At 33.9% G+C, this 17,395-nt stretch overlaps 2 long non-coding RNA genes across 2 annotated transcripts; both read right to left on the bottom strand.

The window, feature by feature from the left end:
- Nucleotides 1–10,036: 10,036 nt before the first annotated feature.
- LOC125654357 (uncharacterized) lies at nt 10,037–11,621 on the bottom strand. The gene is made up of 3 exons (XR_007362334.2): nt 10,782–11,621; nt 10,584–10,637; nt 10,037–10,437 (listed from the first exon to the last, which is right to left on the bottom strand). It is a non-coding gene; the product is annotated as an uncharacterized LOC125654357 (long non-coding RNA).
- Nucleotides 11,622–13,717: 2,096 nt separating this feature from the next.
- On the bottom strand, nt 13,718–16,448 carry LOC130048162 (uncharacterized). The gene is made up of 2 exons (XR_008797010.1): nt 15,264–16,448; nt 13,718–15,071 (listed from the first exon to the last, which is right to left on the bottom strand). It is a non-coding gene; the product is annotated as an uncharacterized LOC130048162 (long non-coding RNA).
- Nucleotides 16,449–17,395: the final 947 nt, after the last annotated feature.

Here is a 17,395-nt window from a genome sequence, read left to right as displayed (position 1 = left end):
TTCATAAAGAGTCTTACCAGAATCGATAAAGACTCTTAAAGGAATTGATAAAGAATCTTAAAGGAATTGATAAAGAATCTTTAAGAATCTTTAAGAATATTACCGGAATTGATAAATAATCTTAAAGGAATTGATAGAGAATAATACCAGAATTGATAAAGAATCTTAAAGGAATTGATAAATAATCTTATTGGAATTGATAAAGAATCTTAACAGAATTGATAAAGAATCTTAAAGGAATTGACAAATAATCTTAACAGAATTGATAAAGAATCTTAAAGGAATTGACAAATAATCTTAACAGAATTGATAAAGAATCTTAAAGGAATTGACAAATAATCTTAACAGAATTGATAAAGAATCTTAAAGAAATTGACAAATAATCTTAACAGAATTGATAAAGAATCTTAAAGGAATTGACAAATAATCTTAACAGAATTGATAAAGAATCTTAAAGGAATTGACAAATAATCTTAACAGAATTGATAAAGAATCTTAAAGGAATTGACAAATAATCTTAACAGAATTGATAAAGAATCTTAAAGGAATTGACAAATAATCTTAACAGAATTGATAAAGAATCTTAAAGGAATTGACAAATAATCTTAACAGAATTGATAAAGAATCTTACCGAGATTGATCAAGAGTCTTACCGGAATTGTTATAATCGGCATCTTCCACACACTGTCCAAGACAAGAGAAAAGTACCGTGACAATGATATATAAGTGAGCAGCGGTCAAAAACGGCATTGTCTATAAGCATAACCATGCGTTCCGTAAGAAATTTGAAACTGTTGAAACGCACTCTTTGAGAGCACGCATTTGAATGAGTTATAACTATTTACCCACTGATATGTAACATAAAGAGGACTATCCATATAATTCTAAATAGATATTGATCGTTTCAGTTTGTATTAGATACATGCTTTGAATGCAGTTTGTTTTTAAAAAAGTAATATTTTTTTTAAAGAATAAAATCCATTAAGATGTACGTCATGTCCACCAATTTCACGGATTTGGGATTTTTACGGGAAATATTTAATTTGTTTCCTAGATAAGTAGATAAAGAATTGTCACGGGATGCTTTGCAATCAATGAACAATGATACCCTCACATTTATAAACAGCAAGGTACATTTAGCCCCAATTTTCGCCTCAAAATTAGGGAAAGCCTAAATGAGGTTTCACTTGGTTTAATTATTATGATTATGTACTTGGATATTGGCCCTGGTGATATATTTGGAAATTAGTAACGTAATATGTTCTGTGACGTCATTTTCGTAGTCTGCGATAGACAATATTTACCAAAATCGGTGAAATTAGTTGTTTTCTATGCCTTTACAACAATTTTGTTTAGATAGAGCACATGCATCAACAACAAAAATGTTTTCTGTGCACATTAAGCATGTTGAAAATCAGTAATGAGCAAAATTTCGACGTGGTTGATAAATGCGCACACTATCAAATTTAACGTAAACCGTTTTCCGTGTTCATCTGTAATACAAATTCATAAGCGGATCCAGGAATTTATGAAAGAGGTGGTCTAGTATTTGATCTTTTAGGTACTTTTCACAACCCCCACGCCTACCCAATTACACCCTTTTTGCGTGTGTGCGTAGCAACTTAAGATCTTGAGACATTTTTTGTTTTTGTTAATACATGAAAATGCTTAGTAGTTATTTTTTACTTGTTTCCAAAGTTCTATTCATTCTATTCGGCATACTCAGATCTGTTTTTCGCTATCGTATAAAAAAAAAAGAAAGAAAAGAGATAGCTGATTTAAAGGTTACTCCCAATAGGCCGGGGGTCTGAAGCTCTGCGGTAAATGGTGCAAAATCCTGTATTTTGAGCATTTCCTGGCACTTCTTTTTCACTTTTAAATTGTCTATTTCTTAAACAAAACTTTTATGTTACATATACTTTTTAAGAATTCTTAAGTGATACTTGTATCTGACGAAAATATCGTAAATATACATATCAGTGTTTCGTCTTATTTATCCTAGAATTAAATGATATACTGGTGTTGATTTTGAATGATACAATCACATGCAAGTATCCACCTTTCATATCATTTTGACTCAAGATCTCGTTAAAATTGAATAACTCTTTAAAATTTTTTGGTCCGCTAAAAGGGGAGGGGGTCCGGAGTCACCATGGAACAATTTTGACCGTTTCCGGTTCTCCTGTTCAAATTAACCAAGAGTATGCAACTTCACAGTACCATCAGTGGGAATTCGAAGGACGTAAACAGTTGATCTAAAAAGGCCCTTATTCTTTTGATAAACAAAACTACAGAATAATCAATGTTTAAAGCCATCTTTCGAGAAACCCGCAGTCGCATTAATTTGTGTCAACTGCACTGTTGCAATACCCAGATAGTTAATCATAATCGTTAATAATTAAACAATCATTTAGTGAAAATTTGTTGGGTGTAAAATTCATTTCTGTGCATTCTCAAAGGTAACTTCAAACAGTTTAAAGTGCATGTAACTTGAACCTTTTCTTTTTACATTCTTGTTTGTTTACGATACCAATCTTTAATTTTTAATAGATGAATAATGAATTCCCGAATAAGCCACATAGGAGTCTATGTGGCTTATTCGGGAATTCATTATTCATAATTGGAATAAGTCTGAAATGATTAAACTATCATTTGTGTGCCTCTGCGGTGCATATTATGTTTAAATATCTCCTGTATTACATATAATCGATGATCCGGATGGGCAGAAATTTCAATTCTCCGCCGTCTCGCATCATAATTCACAATCACGTATCCACCATTTCGACATTTCTTTGGGATTCAAAGCTCTAGTTAATTTTAATAGCGATGAAATTTTGATAATAAGTACGTACATACACATGGATTAATCCACCTCTGGTATTTTTTTTTTCAGGAGGGGAATCCGTCTCCTGTAGTTATATTTGGAAACTTCTGCGAAAGTTTATAAATGTATATAATATAACCTATGTATAATATGAGAATAATAACAAAAACTACATATAAATACATCTAGCACTACAACTACACTAATCTACAAACGTATTTACAACGCAGACTACATGTTTTTTGGACGAATAAGGCATGTCCTAATTTGTTCCGCTTTTAACATTGATTGGCAAGCCTAAAAACCAAAAAAAATGTAGTCTGCGTTGTAAATACGTTTTGTAGATTAGTGTAGTTGTAGTGCTAGATGTATTTATATGTAGTTTTTGTTATTATTCTCTGTTGATATTGGCCACATTATGTAATTCTTTTCGTTTGTCCTGAAAATTTGACAATCTGCTTGTTCGTGTCATTGGTCATTTTAGTGTGTTATATATATATATATATATATATATATATATATATATATATATATATTCCTACTTTTTTATTTAATCATTTTGACTGTGTGAGATGTATGTATGCATAAAAGCACTAAGTTCCAACAACACCCGAAGTAGAAGTGTCGGGTTCACAACGTGGATACAAGGTCAAATACAAAAAATTGTACAAAGCACTAAAATCACCAACGACACGAACAACCAGATTGTCAGATTTTCGGGACGACCGGGAGTCCCTTCTTCAGGACAAACGAAAAGAATTACATAATGTGGCCAATATTAACAGAGAATAATAACAAAACAACAAAAACTATATATAAATACACCTAGCACTACAACTACACTAATCTACAAACGTATTTACAACGCAGACTACATGTTTTTGGTCTTTAGTCTTGCCAATCAATGTTAAAAGTGGAGCGAATTAGGACATGCCCTATTCGTCCAAAGAGCTAATCCATCATTCAAGAATAATTAGATACAGATTGCGATTGCTCAAAGAAATCCCCATCTTCGCAAGCCAAGAGTTTTCGGTCCGCTTCGCTCCCCACAAACCCTTGGCCAAGGGTTTGTGGGGAGCGAAGCAGACCGAAAACGCTTGCGAAGATGAGAAATCTCATAAGTATTTATTTAATCGATGACTTTCATAAACAATATTACGTAAGAAAGGCCACACTGAGACTTTCTTCTCATACATTAGCCATATTGTATACAATGTAAGCGTGATTCAAATGGTTTACTCAAACAATATCATTCAAGCATTTCAATCATTCGTTCCACTTAAAAACGAATCACACGTAATATGCAATGTATTACGATAATAAGTTCATCAATACTGGTTATCAATCTCATATTGTAAAGTAAAATTTTAAGAAGATTTCGTAAATACCCATGTTTTACTCTGAGTTGATAAAGCAGTAAGTATCGGTGAGGAAAAGTATTCAAATCAAAATGTGATTGGACAACTCGACAATACACATAGAATTACCAATATACATGTATAAATGGGTTTTGTTTTTTTATTTCTCTTCAAAACAAGCACCCAAGTAAATGGCGCTTCGAATACAACACTTCTAAATCCAGTATTTTATCGTTCCATGCAAAAGGTCAAAGACAACCAGCAAACATAGACATATTCTTGGGGAACTCCAAATTACAATGTGGACAAGGTTACAAGCACTTTGAAATTCTTATTAACAGTAATACCAAATCTAGCACTCGAATCTCTAACACCTGTTCAAAGGGGCTGAAATCGATGTTTATCTGACATGGATATTTACCGAGTAAGCCCTATGACAATGTATCATCTATACAGAACAGTTGTTGTGCCGTCCATTCTCTTCGGCTGTGAACTTTGGAATAGCATTGTTCTCTTTTGATCTAGCTTTGAAGAATTTTGTCAACACCATTATACTCCAAATCATAATCTTGCGTCTACAATGATAAGATATTTGGATATGTTTCCAATAATTTTTCCAGGCATTGGAAATCCAAATTTTTCTATTATATCCAATTCTAAATGACCATTTTTACTTCCCTTGGTATTTTCTAACACTCGGGACACCAAAGAGAAATCCCTCCTATTTCCATGCTATAGGTCCAAACTTACCCGGCCGTTTGTAAACATGAGACTACCATCTTTTACTATTATTGCTATTACCTTTCGTGCAGCTAATGGTATTCAGAAACTTCTTTCTCGGGATTTTTCGTTCTAAAAATAGCGGACCACGACAGAAATAGATCAACATCACACCTTCCGTTTGTAGTAGGTGGTGAGGTTAAAACGATGCAGTTAAATGGCGAGAAGAAAATGCGCACCTAATAGCGATGCATTTAATCCAAGAATCACAAGTAGATTTAGAATGGCCGTTCTTTTCAGTTGGTAGTTGCTCTTTCAATAAGATTTTTCAGCGAAGTGCAGATTTTTTCAACTTGTCGCCGGCTGAAATACACACCTTATTCATTTCTTATGATCGGTGACATGACATTTTTAAAAAACGATTTCTATGCGAGATTTGTGTATTCCATTTAAATACTCAGTAAACATACTGAAGTTTAATATTTTATTTTAAAAAATACACTCGAAATATCATTCAAAAATACAGGGGGGGATGCGACCTGTAGTCCTGTACAAAAGCACCTGTGCGTTTAATTGATCAAAATATATAAGGCTCACGGAGGGTGTGACCGGTCGACAGGGGATGCTTACTCATCCTAGTCGCCTGATCCAACCTCTGATACATGTATGTACAGGACTCCGTGTTTGTCCATGTCTTAATTTTGTATTCTTTGTAAGACTTATGAAATTGATCACTGTTCGTTATCTTCACTTGTTCAAACATGCAAAATTAAGACCACATGGCTATTTTTGTAGATTGAATAAATTTTAGCCATTTTACTGTCATTTGTTGATGCTGACGAAAGTATGTACGTCGAGATTTTTTCCTAGATATTTCAAATTTTAAGTAAGATCATGGACAATTCTAAATATAATGGATAAGTAAATGTCTGAGGTTTAAGTACAAGTTCTTGCACTTTTAGCAATGAGGACTTCTTTAATTGTACAAGTCATGTCAATCTTTAAGAGGAGTTGTAGAAAGAAAAAAAAATAGCATAAACCCAAGAATAATTTTAAGTTATGTGTGGAGTTTTCAAACATGTTCTTGTGCTAGAATATTATTGTAGTGACATATTTTGACAAAAATGAGCAATTTTAAGAGTATATAATATGATGTAATAGTGAAATACAATCCAGACAATGTGTTAACTTACCAGTGTCTATATAGGAGTTACATGTATAAGATTGATCACTATTCGTTATCTTCGCCGTTTATGCGTAAGTTATGTCTTTTGAGTGTACCCCGTTGTTTTTTTTAATAGTTCTCAATCCTAGAAGCAACTGGTGCATATCTAAATAAAATCAACTCCCATCCGTACCTTGATTATTTTTGTTCGTGTTGGATTTATATTTATTTCTTATTTAGGATGCTCTCTGATACAATCGCATAATCAACTACACTTGCACCATGAGTTGTATAGCATGTGGGTATTCCAAAAATGTCCAAAATTGTTCTGCCATTTAGAATTCTCAAATTTTGACTGATACATCAATCAATTAGTCATTTACCAAGACTATCTAACTAAGCATCCTGACAATTCCAACATATGTCTTTATCAATCAAATACTGGTCATATAGCGGTACAAACGAGTTGTCATTTTTGATAAAAATCTGTTCTATCTGAAGTTCTGGTTTTAAAATCACCGCAAAGTATTATATTTCCTAGTTTGCAATATGGTATTAATTCTTTCTCCAGACATTCTAGAATATTGGAAAGAAGCCCAAGAGCATGATGATGTAGCTGGTGGGACATACACAATACAGATGTAAAGATTTTCTTCAAGCCCAAAATAATCTTCATCTAATTGTAACCGTTGAAAATCATCCAAAGTATTATTGAGGATTCTCATGTGTTGTTTAATGTTTTGTTTGCATAGTATGCCTAATCCACCAAAATGTCTATTGTTGTGATTACTTGTAGATCTGCATGGTCTAATTTGAAAAGAACGGTGGACTTGTATTTATCAAGAAGGAGTTAAAACAGTTCTACTTTTCACACATTTAATAACTGACTTCCCTCCTAACTCCAAAACCTCTACCCCTTGGATCATTAAATTTACAATTTTGGTAAGGGATTACCTGTTCTTTCTAGATATCAATTTAGTATCAATGTTAAATGCTATTTAAATGTTTTACACATAAACACTATATACCAATTTCGACCCCGTCCTGGGGTCAGAACCTCTACCCCGGGGATCATAAAATTGAAAATTTTGGAGAGGCCTTCCTCCTCTACATCACTATGCATTTACTTTTTCTCACACATGTGCGGTTGCAATCTTTTTTTTCTTTTCATATTGGTCGATTTTTTTGCAGTTTTTGTCCGGCCACTAAGGTCCTAGGGGTGCAGGAGTTCTGATGTTTACAATTTGCGCCCCCTTGTCACAAAGATGCTTCATATCAAATTTGAAAAGAATTGGAATGGTAGTTATCAAGAAGTTAAAAATGTTCTTTTTTTTTTTTTTACACTTTTAATAACTGACCATTTTTGCCTTATCCTGATATCAAAACCCCTAACCCTGGGATCATCAAAATTACAAATTTTGCAAAGGACAACCTGTGGTTTCTAAATATTTATCTACTTTTAATTTAGTATCAATAGCACTATAGACGATAAACATATACCGAGTTTGGCCCCGCCCTGGGGTCAGAAACCCTACCCAAGGGATCATGAAATTTACTTTGGTAGAGGCCTTCTTGCTCTATATCACTATGCATTTTTAATTTGTTCTTTACACATTTAATAACTGACCATTTTGGCCCCATCCTAATACATGTATCAAAATCCCTAGTTATCAAGAAGTTAAAAATGTTCAATTTTTTTTTTTACACATTTAATAACTGACCATTTTTGCCTCATCCTGATATCAAAACCCCTACCCTTGGTATCATCAAATTTACAAACTTTGCAAAGGACTACCTGTTCTTTCTAAATATTTATCTAGTTTCAATTTAGTAGCAATAACACTAAAGACGATAAACATATACCAAGTTTGGCCCCGCCCTGGGATCAGAAACCTCACCCCAGGGATCATGGAATTTACAAATTTGTAGAGGCCTTCTTGCTCTACATCACTATGTATTTAGTTTTTCTTACACATGTGTGGTTGTAGAGAAGAAGATTTTTTTTAAATTGGTCAATTCTTGCCCTGCCCCTAATGGTGCAGGAGTTCTGAAATTTACAATTTATGTCCCCCTTGCCCCAAATATGTTTCATACCAAATTTAAAAAGAATTGGAATGGTAGTTATCAAGAAGTTAAAAATGTTCAAATGTTTACACATTTAATAACAGGTCATTTTGACCCATCCTAATACCAAAACCCCTACCCTGCGAGAAGGGCTGCACGCCTTTAAATGTCAGCCTTCTCACAAAAGTTCAATAGGTTGATACTATGTTGCACAATATTTAAATTGCTTTCATTTTGTATATGCTTCAAATACAGTCACTGGTTTAATTTCTTCCGAATATCTAAATACTTTTGATTTATCAATGCTGTAGCCCATATCCAACCAATGGACAGACCTATAGCCCACACCCAAGCAATCGACACTTATAGTCCACATCCGATTAATGGACGAAACTGCTACTTCTATGCAATTCTTAATTATCTCCACTTTCGAAATGGCGAGGTACTTCATTTAAACATGCTTGAATCTTTTTAACCCATGCATGTTTTTGGGCAAGTTTGGCTGAAATTAGCCTTGTAGTTCTCCAGTAATCGACAGACCCTTTAGCCCGCATCTACGCGATCGACAAATCTGTGACTAACATCGCAAGCGATCGGCAGACTTATAGCCCACATCCAAGCGATCGGCATACTTATAGCCCACATCCAAGCGATCGGCAGACTCATAGTCCACATCCAAGCGATCGACAGACCTATATAGTCCACATCGCAAGCAATCGGCAGCGATCCACGTCCCCACATAGAAGCAACATGCTCAATACGATCACAGCCTCAATACCTTTCTTTGCCGCCATATTAGTACTACTGCTAACCATGCCGTACTAGTAAATGCTCCTCTGTAGTGGAATTGTGACGGAGGTGTCCAAATAATCTGATAAGAATGCGCCAGCACTCCATTTTTGCACTCTTATCGACAAAATACACAGGGAATTCGATCGAAATATGTACACATGTACTAACTTCGAAATTTTCCCCACCATTACTATTCGGAATCCCGAACCCCCAGAAGTGCCTAATTGATGATAGATTTTATTTACATAGTTTAAATTATGTAACATGAACACGATATGATTGATTTGCATCCGTACTAGAGTCAAAATCCTGGGGATGTGAAATCACAATTTTGATGTACTCTTTTCTGCTTTTCCTACATATGCATTTTCAGGGCCGTAACTGCCGATGAGGCAGACGAGGCAACTGCCTCGTCTGATTTTTTGGCAAAAAAGAAAATAAAATTATATAAATGTTATATTATAGGATATATGTTTAAAATGAAGACAAGCACCTTTGTCTTTGACACCATATTACGATTCTTTACATAGTACAAATGAAACACAAACATGATAAATTGGGATTTAAAAAGTGTCATTTTCAGTCGTAAAGTCAATCGGCGGCCCCCAATCCCCTGCCTCCCCTGATTTAGAACCCTACTTACGGCCCTGATTTTGTTTTCATCTGCTGCATCAGCAAACTTAAATAATGGGATCATGAAATTTACAATTTTGGCAAAATACTATCTACTCCTTCTAATTATCCTTTCAGTTCCAATTTAGTATCATTAGCATTAAAGAGTTGGGTTTTTTTTATGTTTTACACACAAACGCTATATACCAAGTTTGGCCGCGCCCTGAAGTCAGAACTTTTAAGATTTGAGAACTTACAACTTGGTAGAGGCTTCCTGCTCTACATGAGTAAGCATTTGGTTTCTGTTACAGATATACATTTTTTATCAGTGTACAATAACTTTTCGGGGCAGGTAGATATACAAGTACCTCTGTACCACACTACTCGCTTGCAAGGAGGGGGGATAGTCCTCATCACACCCCGAGTCGAAATTCTCACTTCCGTAGCAAACAATATAAACCTGCCTTTACCTCGTATTGATGAATGTGAAGACAAGTTAATGATAATGCAATAACAATTCATTTATTCTCGAAAAGACAAATTCAGCACACAATATAAATAATACTGTCTCAAGTACATGAAAAATCTGATAATATTGTTTCCCTGAACGAAGTGAAGATAACGAACAGTGATTGATCTCGTGATTCCTGTAAAGAATACAAAATTAAAAGCACACCAGAGGTGGAATCAGGTGCCTGGTAGTAAGCATCTCCAGTCGTCCGGTCACATCCGTCGTGAGCCGTATATTTTGATAAGATAAACGGAGTAATCCGTACCCCAAATCAGTGTGTGAAGAACGGTCTAACAATAGGTATGAAACGCGTCAGACAGCAATGTGTTTCAGGTTCCCTTCATCCAACACGTCACAGTGGACATCAACGCATCACCAATCATTAAGATCCCTGTAAAAAGGTAAAAAAAAAAAATCAAATAAATTTCATTGCTATTCGAATTAAGATTTTTAACAAACTGAGCATTCAAATTAGAGTTTCACTCAAATATTATGTGACTATCACAAAGTGCAAAAAACTAAAAGAAATGCAAGTACCTTCCAAACTACTTGGTCGTGCAGCTCAAAGTTTACATAATTTCAGACAAACACCTGAATTACAAATCAAAATTAATATTACAATTTCACAAGAAGAAAAGGATTAATTGACTGAAATAAATTCTTGTACTGTTACTCTCTGGAAGAAAATAACGAGACATATTAATGATATTCATCCCCCCCCACACACACACCTACCTCCACAAGAGCTACCGATCTGCAGCGACATGTGCAGAGTTTCCCCACCTCACTTATCGTGTCCACATTCTGTGTGAGGTAGTTAACGCACCGATCTGTAAAATAAACTATATAAAAGATACCGATTCCATTTCCCTCCTTAGAATTATCAATATCGTGTTATAAGCCAAAATGAAAAAAACTTAATCTATCTGATTAAATTTTTCTAACAAGTCATAGATACAGGGGTAGTGAAAGAGATTGGTGATCTACTTAACATATACAGTCGCTTCTCGTCTCATACAATACATTCAGCTTTACAATGTACGCCACTGAATTTCAATATGTGGCTCCAAAAGGTGATTCATCCCTTATAAAAACCTTTGATTTATGGCGCAGAAAAAAACCCGCACGGCTGAGGCTTTTTATCGTTGTATTCTTGCATCTCCTTCTCATAAAAATGTCAAAAAATTCCCAACATATTTTCCTGTGTACAAACATCACCTCAAAATATTCATGAAAGGGGCTGCCCCGCCCCATGCGGCCCGAAAACTCACAGCTTCAAATGATTGCGTTTGTTGATATAACCATGTTTGGTTTCTGCCAGGGGTGGAATCTTTCCCAATAAGCTACAATTCTGTATTACTTGTATGTGATGTTAATTATACTTCTAATAGCCATGTTGGGTAACCAGTTCATTGCTATTGATTAATGAATATTTACAGATATATTTGGTAACATGTATAGTTCGAAAATATGTTTGAAATTTTCAAATATCAAATTTATGAGAATACAGCGATATAAGGCCTCAAACGTGCGTATTGCTTCTCCGCCATAAATCGAAGGTTTTTATAAGGGGCGGATCTCTGATCTATTCAGGTATTTTCATAGCTGCAGAACTGTAGCTCTCTGAAAAAATATTTTGACATAACAGAGAGCTACAGAGCCACCCCTTATAAAAACCTTCGATTAACGGCGCACAAAAAGCTGCGCACGGTTGAGGCCTTATATTGTTGTATTCTTGAGTTGCTGTCTCATAAATTTAATACAAAAAAATTCTTAACATATTTCCCTACTATACTTGTGTCTAAACATACCTTCAAATATTCATTAAAGCCCCATACGACCTGAAAACTCCCAGCTTCGAATGATTTCGTTTGTTGACGTAGCCATGTTAGGTAGCCGGTCAATTCGAATCCTGGTTAATTTCCATACTAGCACATTATCGTCTAGATGTGAACTAATATCCCTACAAACATTTTAGCTAAATATTTTAAATAATATATCATCCCAGTGTCTTTAAATAATAATTATTCAAATAGCTAAACTCACGGCAATGCGGCTTTCATTAGTTTGGTCCGGTCTCCATCCCTGCCACACGAGTGTTAAGGACTTTAGTAGCATTTTCATGAATCAAGAGCTTATTTTACCTTTCGAAAAACTTTATTTTTTTTATTTCTATAAATTATTCGTATTGATAATAAATAAAGAGTGAATACATAACATAAAAAGAATTTTATGAATATATACCAACAACAACAGGGTACGAATTGACCGGCTACCTAACATGGCTACGTCAACAAACGAAATCATTTGAAGCTGGGAGTTGTCAGGTCGTATGGGTCTTTAATGAATATTTGAAGGTATGTTTAGACACAATTATAGTAGGGAAATATGTTAAGAATTTTTTGATATTACATTTATGAGACAGCAATTCAAGAATACAACGATATAAGGCCTCAACCGTGCGCAGCTTTTTGTGCGCCGTAAATCGAAGGTTTTTATAAGGGGTGGCTCTGTAGCTCTCTGTTATATCAAAATATTTTTTCAGCGAGCTACAGTTCTGCAGCTAGTATTTTCACCGAGAGCTACAGTTCTGCTGCTAAGTGTAAGGTGACTCTTCATACAAATTTTATTTGATGGCTTATTTAAGCGCCTGATATGAAGTGTGATTTTAGCATCGAAAGAGTGATACAAGCTATTGACTATTTTGTTTGATTTTTATGTGGTTTTCTTTTTTGATATGATAAAAAAAGTATTTTGTTTGCAAATAAGACATTTGAAACTTCAATTTGATTTTATGCATGATATAAATATCTATCAAAACCTGACTCATTTAGAAGTTGTAACTTTTTTAAATAAAAAAAATTATTTATGAAAATTATATTCATATATACATGTATGTTTATAGTTTTTAAATGTACGACTAAAGAATAGAAGAAACATTTTATTTTAGGGGAAATTATATTAATAAAATGTAGCGATAATGTACGTAACAATGCATTGTTTACAAAACATTGCTCCAAATGAGCAATGGGTATTTGTTTATATAGCATTACTCCACGAGAGCAATGGATTTAGGGCGACACTAGTTAGTGAGTCAGTCTGTCTTATATGTAGATATGATCTGTTAGGGGATCTTTTTTATTTTGGATTTATATTTAATGTGTTGTACTTACGTTGATTTTAAACTTTCAATATACCATATCCTTTATTTCTTGCGTATTATTTTGAAGAGAAACGGAAAATATTGAGAGTTATCCCCCTTAGAACGTAACGGGAAAACGTTACAAAATACAATTTTATGGGAAATTGAAATAAAATAACGCTATTTTTCAGATTTGAACCAAACCAGAGAAAAGTAACGATCCCGATAAAATGTTGATAGAAAACACTAAAATTGTATGCACTTTTCACCGTTCGCTTGATGTATCCATCTAATTTGTAAACCATTTTACAACAAGGAAATCGGGTTTTCTCCATGACCGCTTTCTTATTATTTATTTGTTATATATAATTCAAATCGGACTTAGTTCAAATTTGAATAATCGCAATATTTCTGAATTTTCGTTAATTTATTTCAATTTCTTTTCAAATATATTTGTATAATTTTTTTTCTTCTGTAATAGTGTGGGTTGTATAGGTATATAAAGTAAACAACACAACACCAATGGTAGGGTTCTATCAGAGTTTGTATTCTTTTCTAATTAACTCTGAAATATATAACAAGAATATCACATATAATATATATCATGAATTAAAACATATAGTATAAAAATATCAACATAGAAAACTCATTTGCTCAGCACAGTTTACAACCAAGAGTCATTCCCCTTAATAGTGCTTATAAAGATATATTTGACTATTGATTACTATGTGGTATAAATAATAAATAGATTTATCTTACTTGACTATTGCACTTAATTAATCATAGACTAAATAATCAACTAGATAAGAATATTCAGAACTTATCATAATGCAAAGAATATACAAAAAAATGCAATGTCATACCTATGTGTGACACAGAGCCAAATTTCTTGTCAGGTCCAGAATATTCTATATGCTGGTAATAAATCTATATAGAAATAATGAAATATCAAATACTTGTGTGAAACTAATGTTACATTACTTATTCACACAAGGAAATCATAAAAAGTAAAAATAGCTGAATACTACTCGAACACTCTGACATTCACACATAACATATTTAAACTACTACATTTGATTCAATCATGATTTATAGTTTTAATATACATTCATACTGATATACATTTTACTCTTTAGTTGTAATTGATAACTTAAAGATAATGTAGAAATGCATATGATCACTCTTACTCAATTACCATCATAGAAAATGCATAAAATCTAACTATTCAGCAAATGTATTAATTCAAAGTAAGCACATGTACTTTGAATTATATATGATCATAAAAACTCAAAAGAAAGTCATATTTACTTACAGTCGAATTATACTAGGAAAATCTTCTGGAAAATCTTCTAGAAAACACTTCTATACTCTTAGAAGACAATTCAAAATGTGAACAATAGTAAAGAGAGGGAACTTAGACAACCAATGAAATTGGAGAGTTCTATATTCTATAAATATTTACATGGTGCTATTACTGACCATTATGATCTCATAATCTATAAATAACTTTAGAGATATTTGCATATACTATTAAGTTGTACATAAAATAAATTAAAAGTAAAGACAACTTTTGTCATGTACTAATCTTCATAATCTAAATAATGAAATAATATATTTACTTTACAAAAATATCACCCTGTCACACTTCTTTTACATGTAATTGACAACTTCCTTAAAAAAAAATTTTTAGATTTCTTAAAAATTATCAAATTAGCAATTAACGTTTTAAATTTTCATAAATATCTTTATTTGAAAACTAAAATGTCTATCTAAATCTTACAGACATGTGTTATTAGATATTCTTATCATGCATCAAATCACAGCAAAATTTGGACTCTAATATAGATCTCTCATTTGCAGATAAACCGCCATTTTTATCATTCCTGAAGAATAAGACAAGAAATTCATATAAAATAATCTCGAGTTTGCATTACTCTTTTAATGATAAAATTATACTTCGTATGAGGTAATTTCAAGAGCTCTGAAATAAAATTTTGGTTAACAGACGACTGCATATCGAAGCATGGTGAAAAGCAGAAGTAATCGGTAGTGGAAATGCAAAAATGCCTATCTACCTTGCCATCTTCGTCAGCGGAGTGGACTGAAAACCCTTGGCTAGCGAAGATGCTACCTAGATGGAATCGGAAACAAACATATTTAAGGAGATATAGGGCCTCCTCCACACCCACATCTAAAATCTTCCAAGTTTGGCTAAATATGGGTATTTGTTTTTGGTCAAGAATTCTCATACATTTGTCAACACACCCCCCCCCCCCCACCCCCCTTCCACACGCACACACTGACACTAACACTAACGAAGCACTACGTGATGCCTACACTTCAGTTGTTTACGCTGCGTTCAATCTCTGAATACAAAAGAAACTGCATATCATTATTTTATTGCCTGTATAACCCCCTTTCATATTTTTCAGAACATTTTTGTAAGATTATTTTGTCAACGAGCTAGTTAAGTTTCAATAAATAAAGATATACAAATAGATATCCATGTTTACACACACTGTATCAAAAACCACGGGCACTAGAAGTTAAAGTAAATATATAGTATATGCATGTATCTTTTTTATACATGCACATACTATATATTTACATAACTTCTAGTGCCCGTGTCAAAAACTGGGTCACTGTGAATCTAGATAGTACGGAAGCCGGTAAGGACCAGTGTTTAGAATTCATATCAATTTAATGGGCGGCCGCCACTCAATTTATCAGACGATCGCCAGTAATTCAACTTCTCTCTCTCTCTCTCTCTCTCTCTCTCTCTCTCTCTCTCTCTCTCTCTCTCTCTCTCAATGAAAAGGGTGCAAATGAGTTTTATGAGCATCCTCGTTCGTGGATCGTGCTGCTAAATTACAACGTCATTGATAACAAATTAACAATTGTACTTATATACATGTACCAACGTGTGAGGTACATGTATGTAGAACCAAACCCCTACTTTTCTGACAATGCTCTTTTTATTTTAACAAATTAAGTTATTTTCACGCGCAAGATAAGATACTGACGGATTGGCTCCCGACCTTCGTCTTTTGGTGGTAGTAGTGAGTGGTTAGGATGTAGTAATGAGTAGTTAGATGTAGTAACGAGTGGTTAGGTGTAGTAATGAGTGGTTAGGATGTAGTAATGAGTGGTTAGGATGTAGTAATGGGTGGTTGGGATGTAGTAATGAGTGGTTAGGATGTAGTAATGAGTGGTTAGGATGTAGTAATGAGTGGTTAGGATGTAGTAATGAGTGGTTAGGATGTAGTAATGGGTGGTGAGGATGTAGTAATGAGTGGTTATGATGTGTAGTAATGAGTAGTTAGGATGTAGTAATGAGTGGTTAGGGTGTAGTAATGGGTGGTTACGATGTAGTAATGAGAGGTTATGATGTAGTAATGAGTGGTTAGGATGTAGTAATGAGTGGTGAGGATGTAATAATGAGTGGTTGTGATGTAGTAATGAGTGGTTAGCATGTAGTAATGAGTGGTTAGGATGTAGTAATGGGTGGTTAGGATGTAGTAATGAGTGGTTAGGATGTAGTAATGAGTAGTTATGATGTGTAGTAATGAGTGGTTAGCATGTAGTAATGAGTGGTTAGGATGTAGTAATGAGTAGTTATGATGTGTAGTAATGAGTGGTTAGCATGTAGTAATGAGTGGTTAGGATGTAGTAATGGGTGGTTAGCATGTAGTAATGAGTGGTTAGGATGTAATAATGAGTGATTAGGATGTAGTAATGAGTGGTTAGGTGTAGTAATGAGTGGTTAGGATGTAGTAATGAGTGATTAGGATGTAGTAATGAGTAGTTATGATGTGTAGTAATGAGTGGTTAGCATGTAGTAATGAGTGGTTAGGATGTAGTAATGGGTGGTTAGCATGTAGTAATGAGTGATTAGGATGTAGTAATGAGTGATTAGGATGTAGTAATGAGTGATTAGGATGTAGTAATGAGTAGTTATGATGTGTAGTAATGAGTGGTTAGCATGTAGTAATGAGTGGTTGTGATGTAGTAATGAGTGGTTAGCATGTAGTAATGAGTGATTAGGATGTAGTAATGAGTGATTAGGATGTATTAATGAGTGGTTAGGATGTAGTAATGAGTGGTTAGGATGTAGTAATGAGTAGTTAGGATGTAGTAATGAGTGGTTAGGGTGTAGTAATGGGTGGTTACGATGTAGTAATGAGAGGTTATGATGTAGTAATGAGTG

The sequence above is a fragment of the Ostrea edulis genome, chromosome 7 (assembly GCF_947568905.1).
Source record: "Ostrea edulis chromosome 7, xbOstEdul1.1, whole genome shotgun sequence".
NCBI classification, from domain to species: Eukaryota; Metazoa; Mollusca; class Bivalvia; order Ostreida; family Ostreidae; genus Ostrea; species Ostrea edulis.
The sequence above is the reverse complement of the archived record's forward strand: the minus strand, read 5'-3'. Positions and strand labels throughout refer to the sequence as shown.